Genomic DNA, 10,319 nt, shown 5'->3' on the forward strand with positions numbered 1-10,319 from the left:
AAACCTTTGTCTTAAGACCTATGGTTTAGATCCCGCTCATTATTATACTGCTCCAGGATTAAGTTGGGATGCAATGTTATTTACTACAAAAATAAAATTAGAACTCCTAACTGATATAGATAAAATATCATTCATTGCAAAAAATATTCGAGGTGGCATATCGCAATGTAGTAACAGATATGCGAAAGCTAATAATAAATTTATGGATGATTTTGATTCAAACATACCATCGTCCTATCTTATGTATTTTGATGCAAACAACCTTTACGGATGGGCTATGTCTCAATGTCTCCCTACAGGTAAATTTGAATGGGTTCATGTAGATACAGACTTCAATATAGCCGATGACGCTGATCATGGTTTCATATTAGAAGTTGACCTCGAATACCCTAACGAAATTCATGACTCACATTCAGATTTACCATTCTGTCCTGAAAACGTTTGTTTGGGTAATTGTAAAGAAAAAAACTGATTCCTAATTTAAATAGAAAAACTAATTATGTAATTCATTATCGAAATCTAAAACAGTGTTTGAAGAATGGTTTGGTATTAAGTAAAATACATCGCATTCTTAAATTTCAGCAGTCTATGTGGTTAAAAAGTTACATAGATTTAAATACCCACATGAGATCGCTGGCATCATCTGATTTTGAAAAAGATTTTTTTAAACTAATGAACAATTCAGTGTTCGGTAAGACTATGGAAAATGTTGCAAAACGTGTAAACGTCAAATTATTAAATCACTGGGAAAATCGAGGGAAATCGCAAGGGGTTCAGTCTTTGATAGCTAGACCTGAGTTCCACAGTCTATCCATATTCTCAGAGAATTTAGTAGCTGTTCAATTGAAAAAAACTAAAGTCTTTTATAATAAACCGATTTATTTGGGGTTTTGTGTATTAGATATATCAAAAACTTTAATGTATGACTTTCACTACAACTACATGAAAATCAAATATCCTAACAAACTCAAACTTCTTTATACAGATACAGATAGTTTAATTTATCAAATTTTCACTAAAAATTTTTATGCAGATATAAAACAAGATCTTAATTTCTATTTTGATACATCTGACTATCCTCCTATCAATAAATATAATTTCCCACTTATAAATAAAAAGCGATTAGGATTTTTCAAAGATGAAAATAATGGTAGAATTTTAAAAGAGTTCGTTGGTCTAAAATCTAAAATGTATGCCTTAGATGTTGAAAAGTATGATGAGAATGATGACAAAAAAGGTAAATATGGTGTTTTATCAAAAGCTAAAGGAGTCAATGTATGTGTTACAAAGAAATTTACTCTAAATAATTTCAAAACATGTTTATTTAATAAAAATGTGCAACGTGCTCAAATGCTAAGATTTAAATCTATAAAACATGTAATATTCACTCAAAAAATTAATAAAATATCATTATCTCATGATGATACAAAACGTTACTTATTAGAAAACACTTGTGACACCCTTGCGTGGGGACATTGTAAAATAAAAAAATAATTTAAATTTTGTCATGTAAATGACAGAACATTCAAATTCGAATTATTGTTTGTAATATATATTTTTTATGTAAATTTGAATAGTTAACTTAAATTTAATTGTAAATTATATTTTAATTAATTGTCTAATTTAACATTTGTTCGTGTTTTGGCATAAGAATATTGTAAACATAGATTTATTGTTTTTTATGTTTAAATTTAAATTGGTGGTTGGGTATATAAAATGTAACAATAGATTATAAAGAAAAGTGTTAATATCAAAATAAATATACATATTTTTTATCAGGTTTTTTTTTTTTTTTTTTTTACTCTACTTTAGTTTAAATAGTAATATGTTTATTGAATAGCACCATTTAATGTCTATCCGCATTCATATCAACACTGTTAAACATATTACAGCATTCAAAGATGATTCATTTTTATCATCCTTTCACTACCATTGTCGCAGGTCCCAGTGGGTGTGGCAAAACTCAATTTGTTACAAATTTTTTGAATAATACTAAAGAGATATGTAACATAGAATTTGATGAAATTATTTGGTGTTATGATGAAATGCAACCTCTTTATAATCTAGAAAATGTAAATTATAGTCAAGGAATACCAGATTTTTCAATTTTCGATGGGAAAAAACCTAAACTTCTAATAATAGATGATTTAATGAGAGAATCAGATGGACGAGTTGTTGATATTTTTACTAAAGGAAGTCATCATAGAAATTTAAGTGTTTTTTATATAACACAAAACATATTTCATCAAGGAAGAGGTCAACGTGATATTTCACTGAACACAAGCTACATTGTATTTTTTAAGAACCCTAGAGATAAAACTCAAATACGATACCTGTCACGACAAGTTTGTCCTGAAAACTCAAAATTCGTGGATGAAGCCTACAAAGATGCTACAAAGGATGCTCATGGTTACCTTATGATTGATCTGAAACAAAATACAAATGACATATGTCGTTTTAAAACAAAAATATTTCCATTTGATGGACATTGCACAGTGTATGTACCCAAAAAAGGATTTAAATATGATAAAAATCAACAAATTTTAGTCAGTTCTACATGATGCATGCAAGAGTAAACACATATAAACATTTATTAGAAGCATTGCACTTGCTTAAACCCAAATATCGTACTGCATTACTTAAATCTTGTGATGATGAAGAGATCAACATTATATGCGAGTGCATTTATAATGTTCTGAATGGGAAAATTCCTTTAGAAAAAAAGGAAAAAACAAAGTTAAAAAAGTACAAAGACATATTAAGGAAATTAGTTTCAAAAGGTAAACATAAATTAAGAAAAACGGTTATAATTCAAAAAGGAGGTGCCTTTTTACCTATTATTTTAGGAGCAGTTCTAAGTGCCTTAGTTAACTCTTTATCATAAATAAACAAAATGGAAAACACGAAAAAAATGTTATTAGTTGAATCGGACTTTATTGAAAAGTTGAAACGCAATGAGAACCCTCCTGAAAATTCCTCATCTCGGCTAGATGAAGAAATGCAAAAAATTCTCAAAAGTAAAATGAACGATCGTGAAAAATGGATGCTTTATTCTCAAGCATTGCAGCGGTTTCTACATTTTATTGAAACAGATCGAAAACCGTTTAAGATACCTATAGTAATGGAGGGGTTCGATCAATTCAACAAAGAAAGTAATGATATCATAAATTCAAAGATACCCAAAAAGGAGGAGACAGAATATAAGGAATCAGCGAAAGGTGATGTAACTGAGATAGCTGCACCATCTTTGTTTAACACGACACCTGGTGAAATAAATCAAGAATCAATGCCGATCAGTCCATCAAAAATAATAGAGATATTACCTAAATCTTATGAAAAAAAGCTAGAACGCTATTAGATTACATTGTTTTAAGTAAACCTAAAATTTGGTGGAAGCAGACTGGTGAAGTTGTTATAAACAACCAGACTATTCAAAATAGCAATATTACCGATTTGGTGAGCGACACGGTTAGATGTCTTAAACGTCCTAAACCAATTGGGTGGGAAGTGTTTGCTTTACTTTTAAAAGATATCAAAGTTCCTAAGTCATGCATTGGTAATCCTACAAATTTAGCATTTATTAATGACACTCCTTTGATTGAGCCCTTTACCCCCTCTACTTCTATAAGAACACGAGCCTCGTTAGATAAAGAAAACAACACATCTACTCCTCTTACTACACGAGTACAAAAATCATCTGCAAAAACTATAAATTGGGAAAGATGGACTCCTTATTAGATATTAACAGAATCTACTATGATATCTCTCATCCCGCTGGTTATAGCAGTTTAAATAATTTAACAAAGGAAATGAAAGGTCAAATGAATAAAGAAGATGTAAAAAAATGGTTACAATCTCAAGACACGTATACACTACATAAACCTGTTCACAGGCGGTTTACTAGAAATAGATACATTCTATCTAACTTTAATGAACTTTGGCAAGCTGATTTGAGTGACATGAGTACATATAGTCAATTTAATGATGGTTACAAATATATTCTTTGTGTTATCGATGTATTCAGTAAATATGCTTTTGCAAGAGCCATGAAGAAGAAGGATTCAGCAACAGTTAAACATTGTTTTGAAAGCATATTTACTGAAGCCAACTCAGTTCCTCGTCATATCCAATCTGATAAAGGTACGGAATTCGTTTCAAAGGTGGTAAGAGATTATTTCAAAAGTAAAAATATTAATTATTATACCACTAATAACCCTGATATTAAAGCAAGTATAGTAGAAAGGTTCCAGAGAACTCTTAAAACGAAAATGTGGCGTTACTTCACTCATAAGAATACATATAATTACATAAATGTTCTACAAGATCTTCTTTATTCTTACAACCACAGCTATCATTCAAGCATAAAAATGTGTCCAGTTGATGTTAACTCTAATAATATTATGACTGTTTGGTGTAATTTATATGATCGCAATACAGATAGACAAATCTCACTAGAAACTGCAAAACTAAACGTAGGAGATCATGTTAGAATCACTAAATACAAACATATATTTCAAAAAGGTTACGAAAGTAATTGGAGTGATGAAATATTTATAATTAATTCAATTATTAAAAGATCTCCTCGGATTGTTTATACACTAAGGGATTTGGAAGGCGAACGCATAATTGGGACGTTCTATTCAAAAGAATTACAAAAAGTAACTTACCTCCCCTCCAACGAGTATAAAATTGATAAAATATTACGTTCACGTCGAGTTGCTGGCAGAAAGGAAATACTAGTGAAGTGGCAAGGTTATCCTAATAAATTTAATTCTTGGATACCTGAATCAAGCTTAAAGAAAATATGAGTGATAATAGCTTTTATTTAACTTTGTTAAGTAATAGTTCATCCGATTATTACACAGATAATACGACTGCACATTTTTTAACAAAATTACCAAAGACCATTAAATTGGATGGAGAATGGGTAGTTGGTTTGGTGGAATTTCAATACCCTTGTTCTATGTATAATGTACAAGAGCATGAAAACATAATTTATATAAAGAAAAAAGTGTTTTCGCCTGCTGACAAGACTTCAAAAATTGTGGATATAAAAACTCATATACCAGCCACTACTTACGATAATATAGATCACTTTCTTCAAGCGTTTAATGAAAACCCTCAGTTAAAAAATAATGTAAAATTTCGTTATGATGAACTAACAAAAATGATAGGAGTAACAACATCAAATAAAGATATCACTTCTATCATAACAACCCCAATACTAAGTCTTCAAATGGGTTTTAAACCAAGAACAAATTTGAAACAAATCACATTGGGAAAAAACCCAGCAAATTTATATTTAGGTTTACCATCTCAAATATTTGTTTATACAGATATCATTCATCCACAAGTAGTTGGAGATGTTATAACATCGTTACTTAGAATAATACCTTTAGATCCAACTAAGTTCATTTATGGAGCTTATAAAACACATATTTTCTCACCTGCTCACTATGTACCAGTTTTACGAAGAGAGTTTGATACAATTGAAATAGATATAAGAACAACAACCGGTGTTAGAGTACCATTTCAATTTGGGTCTTCTTGCGTGAAACTACACTTTCAACGTGTAAAATGATGTATAACAGATCATCAACCTCTTGTCCTTACGAACATTATTATTCACACCAAGCCGGCTCTGGTGTAGGAATTGTCTATAAGGGAGTTCCATATCAAAGAGGACATGGTATAGGCAGTTTTTTGGGAGGCCTATTTAGATCCGTACTCCCTTTATTATCTAGTGGTTTAAGAACCATTGGAAAAGAAACTTTAGGAGCAGGAGTTGGACTCTTATCTGATATGGTAAATGCTCGCCCTATAGACAGTTCCATACGATCACGATTCAAGGAAGCAAGTGCAAACCTGAAAAGAAAGGCCGATGAAAAAATTGATTCCCTTATGTCAGGATCTGGGTATAAAATGTCCAATAAAAGAAGGGAACCGCTCATTGCTCTAAAAGCATCGCGACGAAGAGGAAGTAAAAAAATAAAAAAGATATAAATAACGATATATTTTCAAACTAAATAATGTCATTTTTACATAATCATTCATGTGAGTGTGCGAAATCTGAATTAGATATATTTGCCCTTCCATCAACTCAAACAAGCATTGAAAGCGGACAGTGGATTCATTATAAACCAATTTCATCTTTAAGCGATGACGGTCCAATCGAATTTCAAGTACCTGGATCAGGTGATGACTACATAGATCTATCACACACAATGATACACATTACTGCTAAAGTGTTGAACCAAGATGGTACTAAATTAAAAGCAGATGCTGCAGTTGGACCCACCAATAACTGGTTACATTCTCTTTTAATCAACTTGATGTATATTTAAATCAAAAACTCATATCACCACCAAACAATACATATGCCTACCGTGCTTATATGGAAAATCTTCTCAACTACGGACCAGCAGCCAAAACAACTCATCTTACTTGTGGATTGTGGTATGAAGATACGCCGGGCTATATGGATACTGTTGACGTTAACAACAAAGGGTTTAACAAAAGGCTGGAATTTATCAAGGAGAGTAAGGAAGTAGAAATGATTGGTCATTTACATGGTGATATATTTAATCAAGAGAAATTCTTAATAAATGGTGTAGAACTACGTATTAAGTTAGTTCGCTCAAAAGAATCATTCAATCTTATTTGCCACCAAGATAAAAAATTCAAAGTACAAATAATGGATGCCAGCCTCATTGTAAGGAGAACGAGAATCAATCCTAGTGTTTTGTTAGCCCATCAAAAAGTATTAGCCACAACAACTGCGAAGTACCCCATTACGAGGGCAGAAGTTAAGGTTCTCACAATACCGACGGGGGTTCAGGGTAAAACATTAGATAATATATTTCTCGGACAAATTCCTAAAAGATGTATTATTGGATTTGTATCAAATTCAGGTTTTAATGGTAATTTAGCATTAAATCCGTTTAATTTTCAACATTATAATATGAATTCATTTAGTTTGTTCGTAGATGGTCATGAAGTTCCTTCTAAAACATTACAACCTTCATTTAGTTCTGGTACAATAGCAGCAGCATATCACACTCTATTTTCTGGAACTGGTATTCATTTCCATAACGAGGGTAATGGAATAAGCAGAACAGATTTTGGTCAAGGTTATTGTTTATTGTGTTTTGATTTAACTCCTGATTTATCTGCTAATTCAACTTCACACTGGAATCTTGTTAGACATGGTAGCGTTCGGATAGAAGTACGTTTTGATTCCGCTCTAACTAGTACCATTAACTGTATTGTGTATGCAGAATTTGATAATATAATTGAAATAAATAAAAATCGTGATGTATCTGTAGATTACAATAGTTAAGAAACATATAAATACCCCGCTCTCTTTAATTTATTTTATTTGGAATTCATCATTGTTTGCATGATCATCAATAATTTGTATATGTTACTTAACTATGGATACTAAAGAAATTCAATTTTGTATGAGGAAACTAAACCCATTGTTTAATTCAAATGTTTTTGCTGCCAACAAAATACCTATTCGGGTTAATCTACCTACCTTTATTGTCAGTAATTTGGACCCTGATTCAAAACCGGGTTCCCATTGGGTTGCTATACACATTGATGTAAATGGTGTAGGTGAATATTTTGACTCCTTTGACAGGAAACCTTTCGGTTATCATAAGTCATTTCTAGATAGAAATACGAGACGGTGGTTTTACAATAATAAATCACTTCAAAACCATTTCACTTCTGTTTGTGGTGAATATTGTTTAGTTTATTTGTATTTTAAGTTTCATGGAAAATCTATGAAACATATGCTTAACTTGTTTTCTGATAATTCTTTATGTAATGATCTAGTATTACGAAATATGTTTAAGACCTTTTTTGTGAAATAAATAAAAATACGTGTACTGGTAATAATGATTTTTATTTTTAATTCTCACATAGTTACCTTTATAAAACTACAGACATTTGACACCATTTTATTTCTTATTTATTTTGTTTGGAATGTGAAACAATGCAAAAGAATATCTTACAAGGAAATTTACTTAAATCATAAAAAGGAAAGATAAGAAATGTGAAACACTTTAACACTATCCTACTGCTATCGTTAAAAATTATATTTATCACTGTTTCTTATTATCTATAAAATATTTTACACATGTGTCCTTAGAAGCTAATTGTTTTGTAATATTATATACAATATTTCGCGTATTTTGTAATTCCAAGTCGTCTTCCAACGCAAAATACTTCAGTCTGACGTCCGCGTGCTTCCAGTGTTCCGTGGGTGGGATGTTTTTGATTGTTTGCATATCATATATCTCTATTTTAATTAAGTGAGATGAATACGCCCCATCATCTTGTCCAGATGATAAATTAGCCACGCCTTCTGGCGAACTTTTGCTTACATTCGAAGACCGTTTCAAGGTTTTACACTGCTTTTTAGGTCGTTCAAAGAAGCTGTCAATATTATTTCCAGGACGTTTCTTTGCGAGGGCTTGCTTAACTTTGAAACCAGCTGTACCTTCCTCATCGGTTGAATCACCCTGATTTTCCGGGTAGTAATAGTTCTTGAAAGTATTTTCAGAGAACTGAAACAATGAAAGACAATATTTTAAACACTATTAACAATTCTATTAATTAAATACAAAGAACACTAGACGAAACAATATTATAAAAAGGCAATATGGGTTACAGTAATTTAAAAAGAAAAACATACTCACGTCCATTGTTGGATCTGTCTATAAACACTTCACTTTTAAACGCACACTCCACTTCTCTATATACCACACTAGATACAAGGAGCTCTGGTACAGAAGGCTGCCTCTACAGGAATACTTATTCAGCCTCGACTCTCTTTGGCTTTTATACTCGTAATATGGTAGAGAGCAGGGGAACGTACCATAAATCTTGTTTCAACCAGTTCATCTTATACCTGAACGCAAACAATAAACTTTTTGTCATTTTACAATACAATAAACATCTATAATAAAGCAACTAAGTTGTTACAATAAAAAATTCAAGTCACAAGAATTACCGGTGCGTTAGTCTAAAACATGTTTACACCAGTTAATGCTTTGTTAAATATGAATACAAAGTATCATGCCTTGACATGTTCGTCGAAGGATCTCTTTACCTAAAACCCGAATTATTCAAATAAACGGAAACAATAAATATATATTATCTTTAAAAATGCACAAAAGACATTTTTATTCACATAGAATTAGCCTTAAACATGTTTTAACCGGTTCTCAGTTTCTCACGTCTTAACAAGTTTATTGAAAGTATGCATTCTCTTAAACAATACACAAGTCATAAAAAATAATAATAGACATAGGTAAGTAAATTATTCAAAGAAGGTACAATAAATAAAGCAATTAAGCAAAAACGCAACTTCACAAAATTACCGAGGTTTATTCAGATACAAAACATTGAAATATATGTAAAAAAAAAAAAAAAGTTTGATAAGATGGGAAATTAACTTTTATTAAGACGTAATCAAAAATTGACTTATTAATCATATGTACAAATTTGGTAATACAACAAAGAGATGTATGATAGAAATAGGTATAAGATATCATTGGAAAGCGGTCACCGTAACCTAATATAGACGCCTGCAACTCAAGGAGTGTCACATGCGCGTTGCCAACCCATTAGAAACTTGTACACTCCCTTTTGCTGTGTTAAGTACACGTTGCCGATGACTCAAAGGACAATAGACGGAAAAAATTAGTTCCGTAGGTCCTTCCATCATCAGCACACCGCACTTACAAATAGTGCGATAGGGACGGCCTGATGTTTTATCATTTATTGCGCGACCATCCTTGCCTGCCAGGGCATTCGGCATGGGCCTTCTACTCTAGATCCGGTCCTCATTCCAGTCATTTGGGGGGTCGGCGCAGCATCTTATTGATTTACTTCGATTAAAGTGTCACAAATAGGTATTCGCCAAACATAGGTAAATAATCCAGAATGAAACAAAGGAAGCCATATAAAATGATTATTTTATTTATGTATTTTGTTTTATTTCTGCTACATACATTTACCTATACGCTTACTAGCCAAGATGACAATCGTGTGCAGAAATCGAAATTCTAAATATTAAGTACATATTTCCATATACACTTTCATCGTATGGTGCTCCCACACTGGCTGAAACATAACGGTTATACCACAGATGTCATATATACCATAGATCAAGCAAACGTATCTACTTAGCGTGTCAAATGAACTCAGTGAAATCCACTGAGTTGTCCGTCTTTAATCGCAGCTTGCAGCTTTCGGGCGTCAATTTTTGTAAGTTGAAGTCAATCAAAACATAAAAAATGCCTCGTTAC

The sequence above is a fragment of the Leguminivora glycinivorella genome, chromosome 4 (genome assembly GCF_023078275.1).
Source record: "Leguminivora glycinivorella isolate SPB_JAAS2020 chromosome 4, LegGlyc_1.1, whole genome shotgun sequence".
Lineage (NCBI taxonomy): Eukaryota > Metazoa > Arthropoda > Insecta > Lepidoptera > Tortricidae > Leguminivora > Leguminivora glycinivorella.